Source organism: Canis lupus, chromosome 36 (assembly GCF_048164855.1).
Source record: "Canis lupus baileyi chromosome 36, mCanLup2.hap1, whole genome shotgun sequence".
In the NCBI taxonomy this organism is placed as follows: domain Eukaryota; kingdom Metazoa; phylum Chordata; class Mammalia; order Carnivora; family Canidae; genus Canis; species Canis lupus.
The window spans coordinates 27,965,507-27,988,774 of NC_132873.1; the positions used below are offsets into that span (position 1 = coordinate 27,965,507).

At 34.2% G+C, this 23,268-nt stretch overlaps 1 long non-coding RNA gene across 4 annotated transcripts in view; it reads right to left on the minus strand.

The window, feature by feature from the left end:
• LOC140625328 (uncharacterized) overlaps nt 1–23,268 on the minus strand; it is a 68,146-nt gene that overhangs the window by 34,564 nt on the left and 10,314 nt on the right. For 2 of the 4 annotated variants that reach the window (XR_012024685.1, XR_012024684.1), the window contains 3 exons: nt 22,999–23,105; nt 17,323–17,483; nt 16,687–16,828 (listed from right to left, as the gene is read on the minus strand). This is a non-coding gene — a long non-coding RNA (uncharacterized lncRNA). The remainder of the gene's footprint in view (nt 1–16,686; nt 16,829–17,322; nt 17,484–22,998; nt 23,106–23,268) is intronic. The other 2 variants (XR_012024686.1, XR_012024687.1) reach the window with 1 other exon arrangement.

Below are 23,268 nucleotides of genomic sequence, written 5' to 3' on the forward strand. Positions count from 1 at the left end.
TGCCAGACAACTATGAATAGAATAATATTGTTCATTGTTGGTTCTTTTTAGGGCATTTGTTAACCTTAGTTACCACTCAATGTTGTGAGCCCTGAGTGGGTAATCTAAGCAAAATTATGGAAAGTATATTTCATTACATTTTTGTAGAGAAATGATAGCATCAAAATGAGAAAATAATCCAAGCAGAGCAAACCCAAATTAATTTAGAAATTATACATAAAAAATAAATAAATAAATAAATAAATAAATAAATAAATAAATAAATAAAAAAGAAATTATATATATCTAAACTAGTTCAATTAAAAGGGTAAAATATTTGGGGGAGACTAACACTGAGCATCTGTTACAGTACTGACACAGCATTCATTTTGCATTATGTATAATTTTGTGATTTTTATGGATGTGGTATGTTTATTGTATGAGCATCACTTTTAAAATTATTATTTTATAGGTTTTGCTTCCCAGATTAGATACTCATTGGTTGCTAACATTTCACTACAGCTTTCGGTCACTTGAAAAATAGCAATACTAGAAAACAAAGTTATTATTTTCTTCTGAGAACTTAAATATTTAGTTAATAACTATCTTAAATTTTCAAATTGTTATGATAGATATCTCTTCCATATGGTGTTTGAAAAACTGGGCAGCTACATACAAAAGAATGAAACTGGATCATTTTCTTATACCACACTCAAAAATGAACTCAAAATAGATTAAATATCTAAATGTGAGACATGAAACAATAAAAATCCTAGAAGAGAGCAAAGGCAGTAATTTCTCTGACATCAGCCACTGCAACATTTTTCTAGATGTCTACAAAGGCAAGGGGGAAAAAAGCAAAAATAAACTATTGGGACTATATCAAAATAAAAAGCTTCTGCTCAGCAAGAAAAAAACAGTCAAAAAAAGTAAAAGACAACCTACTAAAAAGGAGAAGATATTTGGATATGGTATATCTGATAAATGGCTAGTATCCAATATAAAAAGAACTTAGGCAACTAACACCAAAAAACCCCAATAGTCCAATTAAAACTGGACAGAAGACATTTACATCCATTCTTTTTCAAAGAAGACAGGCAGATGGCCAATGGATACCAAAAAAAAGTGACATCATTTATCATTAGGGAAATGCAAATCAAAGTCACAATGAGATATTACCTCACACTGGTCAGAATGGCCAAAATCAAAAACACAAGAAACAAGTGTAGGGGAGAATGTAGAGAAAAATTATCTCTCTTGCACTGTTGGTGGGAATGCAAACTGATGCAGCCACTGTGGAAAACAATATGGCGTTTCCTCAAAAAGCTAAAAATAGAATTCTTACATGATCCAGTAATTCCACTACTCAGTATTTGTCCAAAGAATACTAAAACACTAATTCAAAAAGATATAGTCACCCCTATGGTTGTTGCAGCATTATTTACAATAATCAAATTATGGGAGCAGCCCAAGTGTCCATCAAAAGACGTATGGATAAAAAAGATGTCGCATATGTTATATAATATATATATAATGTATATATAACATATATAATAGAATATTACTGAGTCATAAAAAAGAATGAAATCTTTCCATAACAAGGATAGATCTAGGGAGTATAATGCTAAATGAAATAAATCAGTCAGAGAAACACAGATACCACATGATTTCACTCATACATGGAATTTCAAAAACAAGATAAATGAACAAAGAAAAAAAATACAAACAAAAAAGCAGACTCATAAATATGAAGAATAAAATGATGGGGGGTGCAGGGCAGAGAGATAGGTGAAGAGGAGTAAGAGTGCACTTATTGTGATGAGCACTGAGTATGTTGAATCATTATATGCACACCTGAAATTAATATAACACTGTATGTTAATTATACTGGGATGATTTTTTAAACAATTCTTAAAAAAAAAACAAAAAAAAAACGCCTTTATAACCCCAGATAACTTTACTGCACTTTATTGTCAGAATACTCTACTGCCATAGAGGAAAATTATAACCCCAAATGCTCTTTTTATCATCTTGTATTTTCAATCATTATTTTGTTTGAATAATAAAGTACACTTCAGTTGGCTGGTTTGTCATCATATTTGGAATGTATCTAAGGATGATAAATATGATACTACCAAACAAATTACTTTCAGGGATGCACATGAGATTGTTTACATAAGAGTCATGTTTGTGTTTTTGTTTTTATTCCTCCTAATAACCAAAAAAAAAAAAAAGGAATCAATAATGCTGATATTTTACCTTTGCTTTAGCTGTGTTGACCAGCAATGATCAATTACATTTTGATAAATCCTTTTTATATGCACTATATTATGTGAATTCACTACTAATCACTCAATTTCATGATGTTCCGCTGGCAGTCCATCACAGATAAGCTTCAAAACGGAAATAGTATTTAAAAAGGCATATCTTTGCTTACACATTCCATCTGTTTTCTTTCCTTATTTTCTTGTTCCCTTGGTTTTTTTCTTGCTTTCTTTTCTTCCTTTTGGTGTAACAATGAGTAATAAAACTATGGTACAACATTGTAACAATAATTTTTATGGAAATCGATTATGGGCTGAGACATGGAAAGTAACAGAGAACGTGAGTTTCACTGCGAGTTTGACTGTTCTTTTGTTTGTCAAGGTAGCTGAGTTGAGTTAAAGGAATCTTTATTTGCTAAAAATTATCATTGCTCTCAGTAAAGCTAGAATTCTAATTAATTTAAGATATGGCAAGCTGTGTTCCCAGAGACTAGAGGAAAAGCTCTCCTAATACCCTGAATATTGAAAATATACACATTCATCCATATCAGAAGATTTCCACCTCTCTGCTTATTAGTGTACTAATAAGCTACTGTGATATTGAGAATTTTACTGTAGCATTGCAAAGGTCATGTATGTACAGTGACTATGCCCCAAGTTACCATCATATCCCTAGTCATCTAAGCAGCTAGATATAATTTCTGTTCATATTCTCTAATCCTTGTTTTACCTATTCAAAATTTACTTTTGCATTAACATTCTGTAACTTGGGGGAAAGGGAAGAAGACACAAATAATGGTTCAGAAGCATTTCAGTTATTTGACAGAGAAAGCTAAATCTCTAAAAACTATTTAGAAACAGAAAAAAAAAATTTCTTGAAGAGTAATTCATGATTTTATTATTTAAAAAAATACAGGGCCCATGTCAATGTTTTTGGAATGGTAATAAATAATTACGCATCATATTTAAATATTTTATGATGTGTCATTGGTAGATTTTGGCATATGTTACATAACCAATGACATGTACATCCAAGACGCCTGAGTGGCATAAGAAAAGAACTTACCAGGGCTCCTGGGTGGCTCACTTAGTTAAGCATCCTACATTTGTTTTGGCTTGGGTCGTGACCTCAGGGCTGTAGGATTGAGTCCTGCATGGGGCTCTGCTAAGCAAGGAATCTGCTTTAGTTTCTCTCTCTCCCTCTCCCTCCGCCTATCCCCTCTAAAATAAATCTTTAAAAATAAAATAAAGTAAAAGAACTTACCAATATTGCTACTAGAATCATAGAAAATGGTTGAAAAATCATAGAGTAAAAGGCAAGTAGAAGAAACAGTGAAAAAACATGATAATCGAGAACGTTTATTCTGTGCTTTCCTCACTACTCCCTCTCTCTCTCCCTTCTAGTTCCTCTTTCTCCCACTAAATGGTTATACACATGTCTTTGGTGACAGAACAAAAGGGGAAAAGTTGAACACATTAAAATAAAATGAGCCAAAAAAAGTCAAGACAGCTGGAGATAACAGATGAGGAGTACAGATTTTAGACAGCCAGAAGGCACAGGTCATAAAGAATGATAGAACCAGCACCAAGAATGATGCTGGGGAAGCTCAGGAAAGTCTCATAGCTCTTTCCAATAATCCCCACACACCATCAATCTTCCCAGACCACAGCTTCTTGTCTCAACTAGAATTTGACTATCTCCTAAAGACACTATTATCCCTGTTATATTTTCCAGGGGAAGCTGCTGGGTCTCACTCTTCATATATGAGGATTGGACAGTAAATGATTATGTTTCCTGCACACGCCAGTATATGTAATACATGCATGATGTATGTAGTTCATTGTACCTCCTACCATAGATGTACTCCAATCAATGTAACTTCCATTCCTAAGCTCTACCTCTCTTATTTATAAAAACAGGGTAAAAAATAATTTTAATTTCAGGCTTGACAATCTGATTCTATTGCCTTCTCTCATTCCACAGGGAATCTCTTTCTGACCATTGCAATCTTGAGGAAAATTCTCCCTTTTGTTAAAAACTTTAGCAAAAGGACTCTGTGCCTCTGAAATGACTGTGCAATTCACATTGTCCCTACCGCCCCCATGGATGATCCATCCCTCTCCGTGATTGATCAGCTCAGACTTCTTATTTTCAATTACTTTTCTTAAACTACTCTAAAGCCAAACTCAGAATTTGTCACTAGTGAAAACTGCACCATCTATGGAGTCATAGTTTCAAAAATCCACCTGACTGCCATTGACTTTCCATCCAGTTCATTCATTCAGTTAGTTTCATTGGTGATCCTTGACTTCACCACCTTTATACTATCAATCACTTCCCTGTATTCACTTTCCTTTCAATAGCCTTGATTTTGTGTTGTATCCTACTCACTTTTGCAAATTCTTTTAATTCCTTGACTGTCTCTTCTCCCATTTTACTTGCACTGATTGGAACTCATCACTTCTACACTCACACTAGTGTAGTTAAACTTCACTAGAGAAAATCACAGAACAAATATGTCTAATTTCACTATTCTGAGTCAGGTTTATTGACTACAATTTACATAAAACATAATTCATTCTATGTAGGAGTATTATTCTATGATTTTAACGACTGCATATATATGTGGCAATCATCATCACAAAGATATGGGAAATACCCTCTTGCCTGTTTGTAGTCAATCATCTTCCCCCACCTCCAGTCCTGGGCAAGCAGATGAGAAATAGAATATACTAAGTAGTAACAGCCAGATCATGAATAATCTGCAGTGAACCAGCCCAACCACAACCTTTGTAGCAATCAGTCCAGAAGAGCTAGTACTTGATTAATAACTATCAACTTCTCCAGGTTCTGCCTCTGCTTTTATCTTAGGGCCAATCAGAGAAAGTCAAATATGTTTCCTGAACTGATTACATAGGATTTGAGCTACTAGTCACCCAACCCCTATCTTCTGAATGCCAAAACCAGCAGTCAGAGCATACCTGAAACCCTTTTTTTCTTACCACACAAATATCCAACTTTCCTGCCTGATGTCCCTCCATTTCCTGATGGCTGACTCCCTTGGTATAGCGAGGTCTGAATAAATAGGCTTTACTGTTCTCATTTGAGAGGTCTCATTTATTTCCATAGTTTTCCTGGAGGGCCCATCAAGAGAGACTCTGTGGCATCAGACTACACCCTTCAACCAGGTGGGATAACTACAGAGGTCTTACACCTTGCTACTTGAAGCTCAAGTCTATGTTGACATTGCAAGGTAATACTGAGTCTAAACTCTTTCTTGGCATTGAGTTTCTTGGCTATTTATTCTTTATTCTCAATTTGATATCTGGATTTTGTTACCGTTTTCCATTTGCTTGGCATTTTTGGTGGAATCAGGCCTTCCCTTTTTATCTTTTTCTTTTCTTTCTTTCTTTTTTCTTTCTTTCTTTCTCTTTTTTTTTTTTTGGTGTTTGTGTTTCTGTTTTGTGTTGTCCAGTCTAAAGTGTTGTTTGTTATAAGATGGAAATCATAGAATAGAGACCATGCATAGACCATGCAAGTCTTATTGGTCAAGTTGGCTTCATAGACCAATGAGTTTACAGTTCTCACCAGACTAACATCCACTTGCACAAGCTTTTCTTTGGATCACCAATAAACTAGAAAGGTTTTCCTTCATCTAGACTTTTTGGTTCTGAAAGCTCAATGTTTAGCCACAGAGAACATTCTTTCTGCTTTTCCACTTGCCAAAAGGCACAGATTTCCAGGTCTGTATATAGAGATGGCCACCTGTGTTTCAAGTCCTCAGAAGTACACAAGCATTATGTTTCTACTAACTACTGCCAGTTTTCATGGAGTCATCTGAGTTTAAAACCCTTACTTTTCCAGAAGGGGGATCCCTGGGTGGCTCAGCGGTTTAGCACCTCCCTTTGGCCCAGGGCACGATCCTGGAGTCCCGGGATCAAGTCCCACATCGGGCTCCCTGCATGGAGCCTGCTGCTCCCTCCTCCTGTGTCTCTGCCTCTCTCTCTCTCTCTCTCTGTCTATCATAAATAAATAAATAAATAAATAAATAAATAAATAAATAAATCTTTAAAAAGAAAAAAAAAACAACTTTTCTTTTCCAGAAAAAGACAAAACAAAACAAAAAACAAATGAAAACCTTGTTTCTTATATAAGAAACACTCATCACAATCCTAATTCTTAAAACCCTTTTCCTAAATGATATAAATTCCCCAAAAATGATTTTTCAGTGGCAATTCTGAAGAACATTTGATTTGGAAAATATTGTTCATTTCAGACTCCTTAGGAGAAAAAAAAAAGGAAGAATATTTCTTAGGTCCAAAGGAAAGTATTTTTTTACGATTATTTAAAGGACATTAAATGAAGTTCTGAATGAAAATTTACTTCACTAAATGATTCTTTGGCCAAAATTAGTAAGCAATTTGGTCATCTTAACAACAAACTAAACTCATTTTCCTAATGAGTCCTGACCTTCCTTGTCTTCCAGTGATTTGTTTATATCTAGCTCTCCCTCCTCCCCTTTATTTTTCTGATTTCTCTTCATCTGGATCTTTGTTGCCTCCTTCCTCTTTTTCTTTCTAGACCTCTTAACTTTTCCCAAAAGCCCCCAAATAACAGTTGCCTCTAAAGATCCATCCTTCTCATGAGTAAGCAAATATAGAATTTAAATCTTCCCTAAGAGACATAAGTTGAATCATGAGCTATAGTTAAAGAAGTTCCTAAATCCAAACAAGACCAGGAAATATTCATATAAATTTTGGGGGGTGCATCTGACTCAAGGTTTCATGACCTATATCAATTTGTACACATGTTGGTCAGAACTGCAGAGACTAATTCCTGGAAGGCAAAATCTGGTGAAACAGACCCAGAATGGGACCATTAGGACCCCTGTTTTTACACACACACACACACAAGAGCCATAACATTTTTAATAAAAATTAATTGGACTTAATTCAAATGATTTAACTGATTCAAAACATTTGATTGAAATAACTGATAATAGATTAAAAGATGAAATTATAAGAAATTTTGGGGATTAACTGGAAAATACTTTCTTGACAACATTTGAGAGTTAAAGAAAATGCTAATATAATAGCAGCTCTTTCATTTCATCAATGGAATTAATCCTGAAATTGAACATTTCATCAGTAAACAGAAATTAGAATGGGAACTAGCCTCTTTATTTTGATTATAACACTTGCAGAACATTTCAAAAGGGCTTTAGGACAAAATGAGACAGGTCTTAAAATAAACTGAGGCCCTATTGATCAAACAGTAACATGGCCCACTTTGCAACCAGCCATCTACTGACAAGAACACTTGTGAATATTACAAGTATGAGATACCAGAAAATAGAATATCCAATTCCTACAAAAGAATAACAAAGATAAAGAAAAATCTTTCAATTCAAATCAGCAAGGGTGCCCCCTGAAAGGAAAACTCATTCAATAGCTTGTCTTCCTCTTACACATTAAAAGGAATTCACTATAAATCTAGGTGGTTATCCTCAACAATTCTTGGTAGACACAGATACTACTCTTTCTGCACTAAACACTACCAGCCTTGTTCAATCTCTCTCAGGATGAACATATTAGACAGGTGGTAGGTATTGCAAATAACCCACAGAGTTTCCCTACCTTCTAGTCCTTAACTGTAATTCTTGGGCTCTTGGCTGAAAATTGTCCCCTCCTGCTTTGTGATACCACCCCTGCAAATTCAACACAGAGAGACTTATTTTGCAAATGGAGTGGTAGTACTAAATGCACGCCAGAGGAACTATTAGTTGAGTTTCCATAGGAAACTGTTCATAATCAGGTATGTCTGCTGAGGATATACCTTTGTCTACTCATTGTATTTGATACATATCCCAGACAAGGATATTGACAATATACCCGATATTCCATGGGCTAAAAGTCCCACTGACAAAAAAAAAAAAGATAATTTGAGCAAAACCTATGAAAGTTCAGATACTATCAAATCATTACTCAAACATCCCCAATACCTCTTGAAGCAGAATCAAAGGACTAGAACCTATAGTTGATAGTCCTATAACAAAGGAACAAAGGTCTTCTAATATCCTGCATTAGCCCTTGTAAGACTCCCATCTGGTAAGGGAAAAAAAATGAACAAGGAGACTGATTTGTGCAAAGACCTTAGGGTCATCAACAAAAATGTTATCCCTCAGTTTCTCATAATACCTAACCCAAATACCATGCCATCATCAATTCTTCCTGAATCCTCTTGCTTTCCTATAGTGGAGCTTTGTTCTACCTTATTCAGTGTGTCTCTAGACCAAGATAATAAATACCTTTCATCTTCACCTTGAGGACATCAGTGGACCTGGATAATTGTATCCCATGGGTTCAGTGAAGCCCCCTTCTATTTTCTCCAGGTCTTCAACAAGACTTAAAAGATCTAAATATCCTTTGTGATCTAGTTATATTATTACATTTGGATTTGGATGATCTTCTGCTTTGTTCAGAGAACAAGGGAGCCTAAAAAGAGATTGCATTTAATTGTTCTCAGTCTAGCATAAAAGGGCCAGAGAGTTTCAAAAGATAAATTACAATCTTGCCAAGACTCAAGCCATCCCATACCCTGTAGGGCATGGCCTATCCACTGAAGGAAAAACATTCTCTCTTAATAAAGAATACCCAAACTTATCCTAGATTCCTCACAAAATGACAGTTGAGGATTTCTGGCTTTAAGTGAATGTGGTAGACAATAGTGACAAAGATTTCTAAGACTGCATGCCTCTTTATGAATTGACTGGGTCCTACTAAGAGAACCTCCACTTTGGGAGCCCAAGTAGGAACAGGCCTTCTGTAACTTGAAGCGTCTTCTATAGCCTCTTTCAATATGATATCCTAACTATAAGAAATCATTTCATCAATTTGTTCATGAGTGATCTAGACAGGCCCTTGGCGGTTAACTCAGCTTCCGAGAACCACCTCAAACCTTTCACTTCCTACAGCCTGACCTGGTTGCCAAGGTGTATCCCCTTCAGTTGGGGGGCAATTGCTGCTGCTGCAAAATTTGTTGATGATCCTCTTGAACTAATTTTAGGCTCCACACTTGACTTCATGGTTTCTCATGAAGTACAGACATTACTACTGATGAAGAATGTACAATTATTTTGGATAATTAATTACCTTCTTATGAGATTCTCTTGCTTTCTCCTTTCACATTACTAGTCATCATGGCACATTCTGAATCTTAGAAGAGGAATATTATAATTGTCATACTTCGGTTAGGAAACTTTCTTCATCTCATTCAGATTTATTTATTAAGACCCCTAACTTAATATTATCTGTTGATGGATCCACCTCAAAACTGAAAGTGGATTTTATCAAGCATCGAAAGAGGTATTAATAACCTAAGATCTCCTTTGAAACATAGTCCTCTATGTTAATAGAATTAATACATTATACCTTTTAATCACAGCCTCTTTCTTTTAGCATAATATGCTCAAAATATATGCAAGGTTTTGCACATATCAGAAGTTCATTTGTTTTTATCACTAACTAGTCTATTGTATGGATGTAAATCAATATGTTTATCCATTTACCAATGAGCATTTGGGTTATTTTTAGTTTAGGGTAAAAATGAAAAACTCCTATAAACATCTGCTTATAAATTTTTACTTGGACTTATGCTTTCATTCATTATGTAAATATATAGATATGAGATCTTTTTTGCATTATATGTATGTTTAATTTTATAAGAAACTGCAATGGTATTATTACTTTTTACTTGCTTATTTTTTCTTATCCCTTCTAAAATATATGCAATTATATCTAATTATGATTTTGTTTCATATTTCCCTAATGATTAATAATGTAGAACATACTGTCATATTTTTATACAACAGTTCTACTTTTGGTGAGATGGCCATTCAAATTTTTGCCCATTTCTTTTATATTGATCTATGGAAATTCTTTCTACATTCTAGATACCAGTCCTTTATCAGATAAATATTTTGCAACTATTATCTCCTAGTATTTGGCTTATTTTTTTCTCAACTGTGTCTTAAGAAAAACAGAAGTTTTTGAATTTTTATAACTTTTAAATTATTATTATTATTTAAATTCTTCATTTTGTAACCTAAGATACAAATACCTAACCCAAAGTCCACAGATTTCTTCCTACGGTTTCTTCTAGAAGTTTGATAGCTTTAGATTTAATATTTAGATTTATAATGTAGATCAAGTAATTTTTATAAATGGGTGTATGTCATGAGTCCAGGTTCATTTATTTGAAAATAGAAGCCCAACATTTCTAGCACAATTTCTTGAAAATACTATCCATTTTCCCTTGAATTCTTGTTGTACATTTGACAAAAATTAGTTGCCCCTATAAATTTGCATTTACTTTTGAAGTTTGTATTGTGCCTCAATACACATGCCTATCCTTTCTCTAATACTACACTGCCTTGATTATTGTAGCTTTATAAGATAGTAAGACTATAGTAAGTTGAAAATCAAATAGTCCCCCCAACTTTGCTCTTTTTCAAAAACATTTTGGTTTTTCTGTTTCTTGGCCTTTCCAAAAGATATTAGAGTCAGTTTGTCAGTTGCTTAAATAAGCAAACAAACAAAAACACCAGGATTTTGATGCAGACTGCATGAATCTAGATCAATTTAGGGAGAATTGATGTCTTAACAATATTGACTCTTCCGAGCAAGACATTAGTTCTACCCTAATTGATCTGTATTGATTTCTATCAAAATTCCAGTGGGAATCTAGATATAGGAAAACAGCTTCTAAAATTATACAGGAAGAAAAGGAAATTAGGATAATCAAAACAATTTTGAAAAAGAATAAAGTTGAAGGTTTCCTATTGCCTAATTTTTATATTTATGTAGCTCTAGTAATTAAGCTAGTATGGTGTTGTTAGGTGGATAAATAGATCAATGAAGCAGAATAGAGAATCCACAACCAGACACATACAATTATAGATAAATGATCTTTGACAAAGGTACACAAGCAATCCAATGGAAAAAGATAGACTTTTCAAGAAGCGAAAATGGAACAACTGGACATTCATAGGGGAAAAAAGAAAAAAGAAAGGAAAAAAACTCAATCTCCATCTCACACCATGAACAAAACTGAACTCAAAATGGATCATAGAACTGGTATAAAATATGAAACTAAAACAAAACTTTTAAGAGAAAACATAGGAGAAAATATTTGTAACCTAGAATCAGGTGAAGAGTTCTTTCACTGATGTGACGGGCAAACTTCATAAAAGAAAAAATAAAGAGATAAATTAGATTTCACCAAAATTAAGACCCTGTCGAAGAGTGAGAAGAAAATCCACATTGGGAGGAAATATTTGCAAATCACATCTCTAATAAAGTATGTGATGAAATATAATATTATTTATTTTATTTTGTATTCCATCCATCAGAATGCCAAAATTCCTTGTACTTTAATGCCTTTATCTTTTTTAGATTTTCTCGAAATTTTATTTTTCTGTAATGTTTATCAAAATCTTCCCTTTCTTTAAGTCTTTGCTTCTATTCTGTACCTCACTGCTTCTGATTTATTAATGCTAAAATGGTATAAATTTGATCATCCATATATTTCTGACGACTGGAAATTTCTGACTTAGTCTTATTTTGACCTCCTTTTTTATTATCTTTATGTCCTTTTAATTCAACTTACTTGGAAGAATTTTAAGAAATTTATTTTTGTTTGTTCAACACAGCTACATTCATTCCCAAGTTGCAGGGAATTATTCTCTGTGTTTCATATTGGTTAAGAGTAATAATTGAGCACATTTTCATAGACCTTAAACATGTATAAGCATTTTTGGTAGAGAGTGTCCAGACATTCCTCTAAGGAAGAATTTGCCACCCAGCTGTGGAGTGCTGTCACCAGGCAGCTTCTACTTGTCAATCATGGCAGGATGTGAATCAGCCACAGAAAGCGGCCTCCTTAGAGAACACACCCTTCCCCTGGAGGCCACAGCCAGCGGCTGAGAAAAGAGTACAAATGGGTTGACACATGTACAATATATGGGACAATTCTGACATATGTGCTTCAGATTTTCCCAAGGATTTGAGTGAGTCAGTGAGGATTAGATTTTTCATTCTTTCCAGTCCTAATTTCTCCTTCCTTTCACATCTTACACCCCAAAAACCATCTTGATGTCTGCTTCTAAGTCATCTGTGACAATATTTTTGGTTCATTTTTCTAAAATTTACCTCTAATTTACCAGTGTAGTTGCAGTCTGTTTGGGTTATTTCAGTACTTGTTGCTTATATAATTTTAATTATGGCATGTACATATGAGCTATACGGGATGGTAAAATTATATCTGTTTTTGCTTCATCATTTCCGTGTTACCTCATTTTTACTTATTTAGTTTTCAATGTGCTAGTCCCTAATTCATCCTCAGACACTAAAGAATAATTATCCATCACTATTAAATATGTTCAAATATAGGAAGTAATCATGATTTCCCAAAATTATATCATCTATCCTTATATTTGAGTAATAGTTTAACTATAGAATGCTAGGTTAAAAATCATGTATTTCAGAACTTAGGACACATTTCTGATTTTCCTCTAACTTCTGATGTTAGAGTTGAGAAATTAATCCCATTCAGGACCTAAAATCTTGTTTGTATTTCTCTTCATTTTTCTTTCTGTAAGAATTTAGCATTTTAATCTCTATTGTCTGAAATTTCATGATGATATACTTTTATGTGGATAAGCCTTTTTTAAATCATTGTGTAGAGATGCAAAAAAATGCTTTTATTTTTTAAACAACTTTATTAGTTCTTTAATAATTTTCTTCTTCTGGTCTCTCTTTAGTAAACATCTATTATTCATTTCCAGAACCCATCCTTTAATTCATTTGTCTGTTTTTAGCCATGTTTAATCTTATATTTTCTGAGATTTTTTTTCTTGAATCTAGCCTACTAAAACACTTTTTATTTCTACTGTCATATTTTAGATTTTCAAAAAGTATTTTTACATCTGAATGGTATCTTTGTAGCACTAGAAATTCATAATTCATTACTGTCTTCTAGCTCCTAGGAGATATTGATTATAATTGTTGCTTTAAGATCTACCTCCATATCTCTGTGCTGCTTTTGTTTTTTTCTAAGATAATTTTTATTTTTTTAGTTTCTATATTTCATAAAAATCTTCCTTAAAGCTTTTTTTTTATCTTATTTTTTCAGTTAATTGAAGAAAAAGGAACTAAGAATTTAAGTGAAAGCTCTCAGTGCTTGGATGGAGTTTGTTGAAGGTTAGGCTTTAAAGCAAATCAATAAGTCAGTGAACCAGATTTCTCAAGAAGCAACTGACTGACGTCTCCATACATGGATACTAGTCTCCCACATGATGGGAGGGATGGGTATGAATCTCCATGCCAGTGTCATGGGATCTACTGAGGCACAGAGTTAGTCTCATTGATAAACATGTAGACTTTCCTGTGTTTACAATGGCATCTCACAAGCATTTTCAGCGTGCAAACCTCTTCAGATCCCAGCTTCTATTAGGGGGTCAGCAGTCTCCTGCTATGTGCGGTTACACATATTCACATATTCATAATTCTGATTATATGCCAAACACTGGTATATAAGTAATTGAGACATATCAATGAAAATAACAGACAAAGATCCCTACCCTAGCAATGCTTATATTGTACAGATCAATCAAGTTTTGAACGAATCTTTATGGTTTTAGTGCTATGCTAACCCTTATTTTTGGAGATTTCTTTCCAAACCTTTGGGTAGTTTCTACATTGTAAATCCATTGGCTTTCTTTTTTGTAAGCTTAAGTTTCAGCCTTCTCTTGTCAGCTAAAATAGGTCACATTCTCTATTTTCATCCTCATGATTTTCCTAAAATTCTTGCTAATATCATCTATAAAACTTCTTTGCTATTTGATTTTTTAACTAAAATCTGTTAAAATATTATTTGAACTAACAACGTATATAAATGCAACATTCCTACATGTATATCTCATGAATCTTTGTTTCCTTATACTTTAAATAGTATATGTACTTTAGTTTTTACATGGATGATATATAATCATTCCATAGTTAATAAATGACTTTTTCAAAGGACTAATAGCAAATTTTCTAGATTTTCAATGCTGATAATTTTAAGAACCAAGTTTTAATTTCAGTGTATGATTTATAATAATGGAATTTCTCAGTGGAAAGATAAATGCTAAGCCAGATGATTTGAATTAGTTTTCAAAAGAGAAGGGTGGAGGCAATTTTACACTGTGATCTCATTTAGAATATAAATACAGAATTCATTTTCAGATTGATGATACCAGTTGCAACATTAATAACTTCACAAATTGGCTAACATAGATTTCTCTGTCCATGAATAGTTTTGTCACTAGTTGTTTTTTTTTTTTTTTTCTAAATGCATTTTTCCTGTAATATGTTCTTCAGAATGGACAATTTCAACTTAATAAAAGGAATGGTGACACTGTTGCCCTCTTGGGACTAGAGTAACCACCTCAGCTTAAAGAAAATTATTTTTTATACTACATCCAGATGCTCTGAATTGCTAGCATAGCAAATAAATAGTTATTACCGTAACAGATTCTTTATCTTTGGCATTCCGTTATAAACAATAAATTTTTAATAAAAGTTACATTATGATCAATTTCTAAAATTACCAAAATTATGAAGAAAAAAGTCTGCTTCTGTAAGTAGTAGATTAGATGAACAAAAGTTTCTTCCCACCGCCCTCTCATTTCCTGGGAATGTCTGTACTTCCCCATTCTTTGACTTTGGGTCACAATGAGACCCTTCTAGGCCAACTGGATGTTTGAAGACGTGAAGCAAGCAAACACTTGAAATGCATTTGTGCGATGAACTTCCTTTCTAGTATTTCTGTCATAGTCACGAGGAGACATTGCCCCAGGTAGCTACTGATACCTTAGTCTTCACCCCAGAATGAAAGCGTGTAGGGCACATTCTGCGGTGTAAAGCATTGTCATTGGGATATCACATCTTGATGCAGAATCATACCAATAGGGCCATTGTCTTCAGTATAAACAAATCCTTGCATTTTATGATACTAATGCTTTATGGATATTTGCTATTAATTTGGAACAAAGTTGGGGGTGTTGCTGTAACAAAAACGACATGTATGGCATTGTTTTGAGATTGACCAGGGAATGATAATGACACTTCCATGGGAAACAGAAAAAATGGTAAGGAAATTAAGAAAAATTATGACCCGAATTGTAACATAATGGTGAAGCTTTTGACAAACTATAGCCTGCTGCGCCTTGTGAAATGGGAAACGTACCTTTTAAATTTGTAAAATTGGACATGATGATTTACACGCAGAATATTAGAAATGTGTGCCAACACATTTGATAAGGTATTGCCTAAAGTATTACCTGCAGAATGAAGTGTAAATATACTAGGCCCATATATCCTAGAACTTTTTAGTTGGAAAATAGAAGTTTCTCATCTCTCATTTCTTGAACTAGTAAAAGTTCTTAAATTAAAGGCAAAGGGGTGAAGTCTGGGGACAGACTATATCCAGGATGTTATCAATAAAACATGGCCTCAAAGTAAAAGATAGATAGATGATAGATAGGTGATAGATAGATGATGATGATAGATAGATAGATGATAGATAGATGATAGAGTGGTTCTGAAACTCTTTATGAAGATCTAAAAGCAAAAAGTCAGTACCTAGTGGTCCTTTTCAGCTATGCAAATTTCTTTTAAAGAAATATCCATAAAAGAAAGGGACACATCACACTTCAAAAATAATTGATAACATAATGTATGGCACGTGGACTTGACAGGAATACATACATTGAAGACCCGCATGGCTTTGATAAAGCTGCATTAGGAAAAGCTTTTTGTTGTTGTTGTTGTTGTTGTTTGGGGTTTTTTAGGAAAAGTTTTCTTAGCCTGGAGTAAAACAGAATGACATGGATTTGTGGTAGGAAAAGACTTCTAGGCCTAGAACTTTCTATGGGAAAGAAACAGGCTTAGAAAGCTATTCAGCATCATAAATAAAGAATAAATTATTTAAATGCTTTCTTTAGAAGTGGCCAAGGAGATAGATGAAAAAGGAAAAGAGTTTTCAGAGGGCAAAGCCAAAAGCCATGGAGAATAATGGGCTGTTGGGTCACTCCCATAGAACAGAACCAGGGTGGAAAGAACCAGCAATGTATGCCCAATGAAGCTTCAGGATTGCCACAGATCATTCTCTTCTTTGTATTGCCTGCTTTTCTAATTTTCCCATTTTTCTCTTATCCTGGCATGTTTTACCATTTTATGTTGAGAATGTGTGATAGCCCATAGGACAGATAAATTTTTTTGATCTCCAGATTAAAAAGCCAGTCTTAGAATTGATAGATAGAGCTATGCTTCCCTGTCCTTTCATTTTGATTAGCCAATGAAATGTTAGCAGACAAGAAAGGGACAAAGGCTCAAAATATACCATAGTGTCAGGATCTGTTGTCATGTGTGGCTGCCATTATTAGGAGAAGACCTTGTGGAGACATGAGGCCACCTCAGCTGGGATTCTAGACATAAACACTTCGAGATACGGATTGCCAGCCATAAATCCTCGGTCAAATTATCTATGAGAAAATAAATATTTATAGCTTATCATTAAGATCTATAAATGTTGGTCATATAGCAATGGTTTAATTTTTTTTTAATTTTTTTTATTTATTTATGATAGAGAGAGAGAGAGAGAGAGAGGCAGAGACACAGGCAGAGGGAGAAGCAGGCTCCATGCACCGGGAGCCCGACGTGGGATTCGATCCCAGGTCTCCAGGATCGCGCCCTGGGCCAAAGGCAGGCGCCAAACCGCTGCGCCACCCAGGGATCCCTATAGCAATGGTTTAAAAAATATATATGAAAAGAGAAATTAGTGACATCAGCAAGATGTCAGCATGGAAGTCTCCAGTGCTTGTTCTCTCACAGAAACATCAATTTGAACAGCTATCCATGCACAAAAATTCCTTCACAAGATCTAAGGATATTCCCTGTGACAAATTATAGCACCTGGGAGGAGCAAAAAATTTTATAAAGGCTCACTGAAGAATGTAGGAAAGATAGTGTCACTTACCGGATCACCCTTCACCCATGTCCAGGCAGCCCAGGGCAAAGAGACACCTTCCACCACCACAGGGAAGTAAGGTAGGTGCCCGACTTCAGCCTGGACCCCAGCACCAGGCCTGCTCCAGGGCTAGACCAGTCTCTCCAGAGACCTAGCCACCAGGCCAGCTCCTGCAGACCCAGGAACATCATGTTGTATAGCACTTTAATTATATGTAATTTTATATGTAATTTATCAATAGGGGTACCTGGGTGGCTCAATCTGTTAAGTCTCTGTCTCTTAATTTAGGCTCAGATCATGATCTCAGGGTCTAGAGATTGAGACCCGAGTCAGGCTCCACACCCAGTGGAGGATTCTCTCTCTCTCTCTCAAGCCCCTCCCCCTCTAAAAAATAAAAATAAAATTTTAAAAATATATCAACAAAAAAAATTACTAGCAATTTGTCAAAATATTAATGCTGCCCATTCCTAAGTATGAGGGCATGAGTGATTTTTGTTTCCTTAATGTATTTTTACATTTATTTTACACAGTGTTTAGCCTTTACATAATGTTCAAAATATAAGAATTCTCATGCAAACCTTATTCTTTGCATATGTGTTCAAATATTCCAATAGGTGATATATCTTTTAAAATAGGCCACATACAGTGACTATTGAGATGAATAAATGTTTCACACCTTTGATGATTGCATAAAGTAAGCATTTACTTACTGATCTGAAAAATTGCTAAAACATCTATGTTTTCTGATATATAGTCATGTGATGTCGGTGACTATAAAATCCCATGATCTTAAGATTTTTATTTCCTTAATGCTATCCTCTAAGCTAATCCTCTGCCTGTTATAGTCTCAGATATTTTTATAGACTCCAAAATAAAATTATTTAAATTATTTTTTGAGAATGTTTTAAACTTTCAAATGAGGCCTGCTCTCAGTAGTATAAAAAAAAAACATGATTGTGCTAAGAAAAGGGTTCCCAAAAAATCACGAACCGGGTAGTACGTTAATCACTGATGCTTCTCACAGGACAGTTTTGGAATTCCACCTTCCAGTTACATGATGAGATTTCACGTTAGGCTCCCTGAGCCCGGATGGAGCCACACACGTGGCTCGAGCCACAGAGCTTTAAGCACAGCGATATGTATCACAACTAGGAAGAGTAATGTGTGTTCTACACACGTATACATTCCACAAACATGCTAGAATGTTCTAATGGCATAACTTCGTTTACTCTGATTTATACTCCATTTTTTGCTGACAAAAAAAAAAAGTGATGAGAAAGAAACTAGCTGATGTCTAAAATGTATGGAGTAGTATAAAATGTTGCACATCTATAAAGAAATAACCAGTTTAAAAGCACCATTCAATTAAAAAAAAAAAAGTTAAGCAGTCTATCCATTTCTGGCTTTTAAATCCCAGCTGTTACATCTGTTCCTCAGAGAAGGCTTTTCCTGAGAGCCCAAACCCATCAGGCCAAGTTATTCCTCAGGGAATACCCTCCCCTTTCCCATCATCATAGTTTTCACACTCCACTATAATCCTCATTTTACTATTCCCTTTCATACTATGATATCTAGATGGACAAGATATTAATTTATTCACGTGTGGATCCCAAATGCCTAGATGTTACTAGTACGTAACACATAAAATTAGTAAAGAATAAATTAGTCCTAAACTTTTGAATGATTTTTCACCAGAATATTATTGGAACGCAGGTATACCATTGATTTCCATATCATCGATGGCTGCTTTCACCTCACAAATGCAGTGTTGAGTCGTTTTGACAGAGACTGTACGACTTCGCTAAGCCTGAAACATTTATTATCTGGCTCTTCACAGGAAAGGCTGGCTGATATCTGCTCTAAACAAGCTGGGATATGACAAGTCAGAAGGATGAGCTAAGTAAAAATCACTGGGGAAGGTGGAGAGTGAACACCTGAGAGACCAAGTGAAAGCACCGTTTGCAAAAGTCTAGAAAGGGATGTTAATCTATAATTTAGGGAAAGATACAGATAACGACAAACATGATCAGAATAGTCACTTGACCAGTGCAAGACACATGGCCAGTGATTGTCCTCACAGGCTTTGGAAAAGAGAACTGACAGTGTCTCATGTTTGCTCTAATGAATGAACACCCCCACGTTTCACGACTTGACGGGAAGTTCAAGTGCCAATACTGACATGAAAGGGGAAGGTGGAAATACAAGGAAGAAATGAGTGGGCAGATTTACAATTCATCAAGATATGCACAGTGTCTCCTATTTTAGAAGATACGCTAAGACCACCTGTCTGAATTATGCAAGTTAACAGCTTTCCATAAACATAGCTTTACAAATGCTACGTAGCATTTTCCTAGCCCTTTTGTACTGATGAATTGGAAATCTAAAGTGTTTTCTTTTTTTGTTGTTGTTGTCTTTATCCATATAAGCAGCAAAACTTTTTTTGTTAATTGGGAGGCTTTGCTAAATTCCAGCACTGTAAAATCTAATACACACATCAAGGACTTCCCTGTTAATGTTGGAAACAGACATGTCAACAAATACAAGAAAGATATCTGGGTGCTAGGAACGAGCACAGGAAAGAGACTGAGTGATGCTAATAGAGCGAGGATTGAAGGAAGAGAGGTGTTGAAGTTTAGGTCAGCCTCTTAAAAGAAGTACAAATTCAACTTCCGGTACTAGTCAACATGTTAAAAATCTTGAATTTCCTTGAGGGCTTACAGTTGATTTCCAAACTGTATACTTAGTGTTTCTTTTCACAAATGTACTCTGTGCCTCTGCTTCAAGCAGGGTATAAACAAACCTAGTAAATCCAACATAATTGAAGGTTTTGAGTTATATTCAGTTTCCCAAACTCAAAGGAGAGAGGAGAAGCCTCTATTCACTCAGGGTTCAAATCGCTGTTCTCTAAGGCAATATTGACTGAAGGATTTGATTGCTCTTTTTGACATCTCCCAAAGACATAGTTTAATGATTTTCAGACATACACAGAGCATCAAAAAACCATTATCAAATTATTTAATATGTTTATTTTGAACTCACAATCAGGATGTGAAGAAGGAGAAAATCTTTTTTATTTTTCTAAAAACATTAGGAAGTTTTCACCTTTCATCAATCCAAAATTTCTCATTTTTGCTTATTAATGCTTCAATAAGATGATATGATGTCAAAGAAAAAGTCTTGGGGAATGTAGCTAAACTATAGTATTAAATCATGTTTTCTCACTACAGGGATAGACAGGAATGCTTTAATCAATTTGCAATTTCAGACACTATGAACTTGATTCAAATACTGAAACGTGCCAGGCTGGGGAGTTTGAAAGACATTCAGAGGCTCTGAAGACATTCTCTAACAAACTTGTCAGAAAATATAAGCTGGTTTAATCTGTGTTTTAAATATGATGACTGCTAATAGAACCTTGGTGACTCCTTCCAGAGGAAAATTTTCATTCAAAATACATATGCAATTTGGAAATATTGCTTATAGTATTTCTTCATTTAAAAGTTTGGGAAATATTGGATTCAGATAAGTGACAGGAATATTTTTTAATGTATCTACTTTTAAGTATGCAGAATTACCAAGTATGATGTTTTAAGAGATAAAACCTACTTTCATTTCCTTTAAGTGAAATTGTAGAAAATGTGTAGGGCAGATAAAATGAAAATTTATTTCATGTTGGAATAAATAATGAACCAATAAAAAATTTAATATTTGTGTGATCTTAGCATTGGGGGAAAAAAGGAAAATGCACTTAAGAAAAATGAGAGCAGAAGGTGTAAATGGCAAAACCATAGTGATGTTTTTAAGTCCACTCTTCAAAAAAATGGAACAGACTGAAAACTGAACAGCTGTGTCCAAACTAGCTCAGCTGTGGATTGCAATCCCGCTTACGGGGAGGGCCGGCACGGCACAGGTAAAGGATGGGTCCAAGCCCAGTGCCCTGGTAGACACATTTTTGTGGGGCTCTTCAATAGAATTCTCTTACAGTGTTTATGAAGCTTTATGCTTGTAGTCGAACTTTATAATATTTCATATCCAGGGAGAAGAAAAGAGGAATTCTTTGTACACAAGAAGATTGTTTCATTTGCTAAGATATTTAAAACCAAATTTATACAAATGTTTTTTGTTTGTTTAATGTTTCCATTTTTGTTCCTATGGCCCTTCAGAAGCTTCTGATGAAAGAGAGAGTCCAACTCTTGAGATCTCAAATAATTAGGATTCAGTCTGAATTATGCTTCCATTGATACCCTTAGTATTAACTGAGGCCAATTATGTATCAGCTTCCATATATAATGATAGAAAGAAGGATTAAAACAGTGATCTTATTTAAGAAGTTTCTAGTCTATGACTTTGAGTTCTGTATTTACCAATCATTCATCTTAAGTATTACCTCAGTTTTCTTATTTCCAAAATATGTGCTTTGGAATAATAAATTTAAAGCACTCATCCAAACATTGCATTTAATTATTTGAATGCAACTGAAATTTCCTCATTCGCATCTTGAAGAGGAAAAGAATAAAAAAAAAAAAATACTTGTCTCCTTTAAAGAGAAAATATGATACAAGCACAAACAAGTTATGCTATAAATAATATAGTCTTATAAATCTTTATTACTATGTAGTAGCAATGGAATTTTAATTGACTTTTCAAACATGAAATATGAACATGGAAAAAGACCAGAGAGCCGATTTCTATGACAATTTGCTCTCAGGCAGAACTGAAAGCATTTATTAAGAAAGCCACTACATACAAATATCAAATAATTATGTTGTACATCTGAAGCTAATATAACATTATATGTCAATTATATTTCAATAAAATGTTTTAAGACACTACTAAACAATATTGCCTTTGCCAATATATAACATCAGTAACATTGAAGTTACCACACTTATTGAGAGTGTATTCATAGTTTATAGGGCCCATTTACACTAGCAGTTAGCTCTCACCTATTCATATATAAAACATTCCTTAAGTAATTAAATCTATTAGGTATATGGACAAATAGATTAGGAGAATACATTTTAGATAAATTAAAATATATGGTTATTGGTAACACTTTATACTTTCATTTGGAAATTTCCAGAAGCAATTTTTTTCCCTCCTAAGTAAATTTGAATTGCAATGAAATCCAGGGCTAGTGTTACGTTGCTTAAATGGCCTCTGTAAGATGATAAATTCTTTATACCTTTGTGTCTCCTCAAAAACCCTTAAAATTTGCTAGGAAATAGTCTGAAAAATAAGATGAAGCTATGTAGCTGAAAGTTAAAATATTGCCTGTTTCAGTTTCTCACCTCAAATCTAAAATATGTTGGGAAAGACATTTTATTGTTTCCCACAGAAAGTGGGATCATCATAACCCAAATTTACAATGTTGCATTTAAAATATGGCCTAGATTATGGTATGAAATATGGCCGGAGATTATGGTATGAAAACATTTAAATGTATGCAAAATACACTGTAAAAAATACTTGTTTTGAAGTTGTTTTTTTCTCTTGTGATTCTAAACTCATAGTAGCTGCATTAAGTAGCACTTGTGAGACAAGACTCTAAAATTAGGCCAGCCACTGGAAGATTTAAAAGTTGAAGTTTGAACACTTGGTGTCACAAATTATTGCTTTTATAAATAGTCATGCTATCATGCTATAGTTCACTTAATTCTTGTTTTTCTGCTAAATACCACTTACTTGTAACTGAATTTGTTTCAAGTTATATCCATTATAAAATTATTTCCAGAAGATGATTTATACTAAGATTTGAGCATTGAAGTACTTTCCAAAACTTCATAATAAAGCTAGAAAAAAAAATAATTATATTTTAACTTTTTTGTCTATAATTCTGTTTTAATGCTAACAGATCCATGAGACCAATTTCTTGACTCAATAAGTAAGGTTTAATGACAAGAGCTTTGACAGATACAGTGGAGGATAAAACAAATTGTCTTTTTATCCACAAAT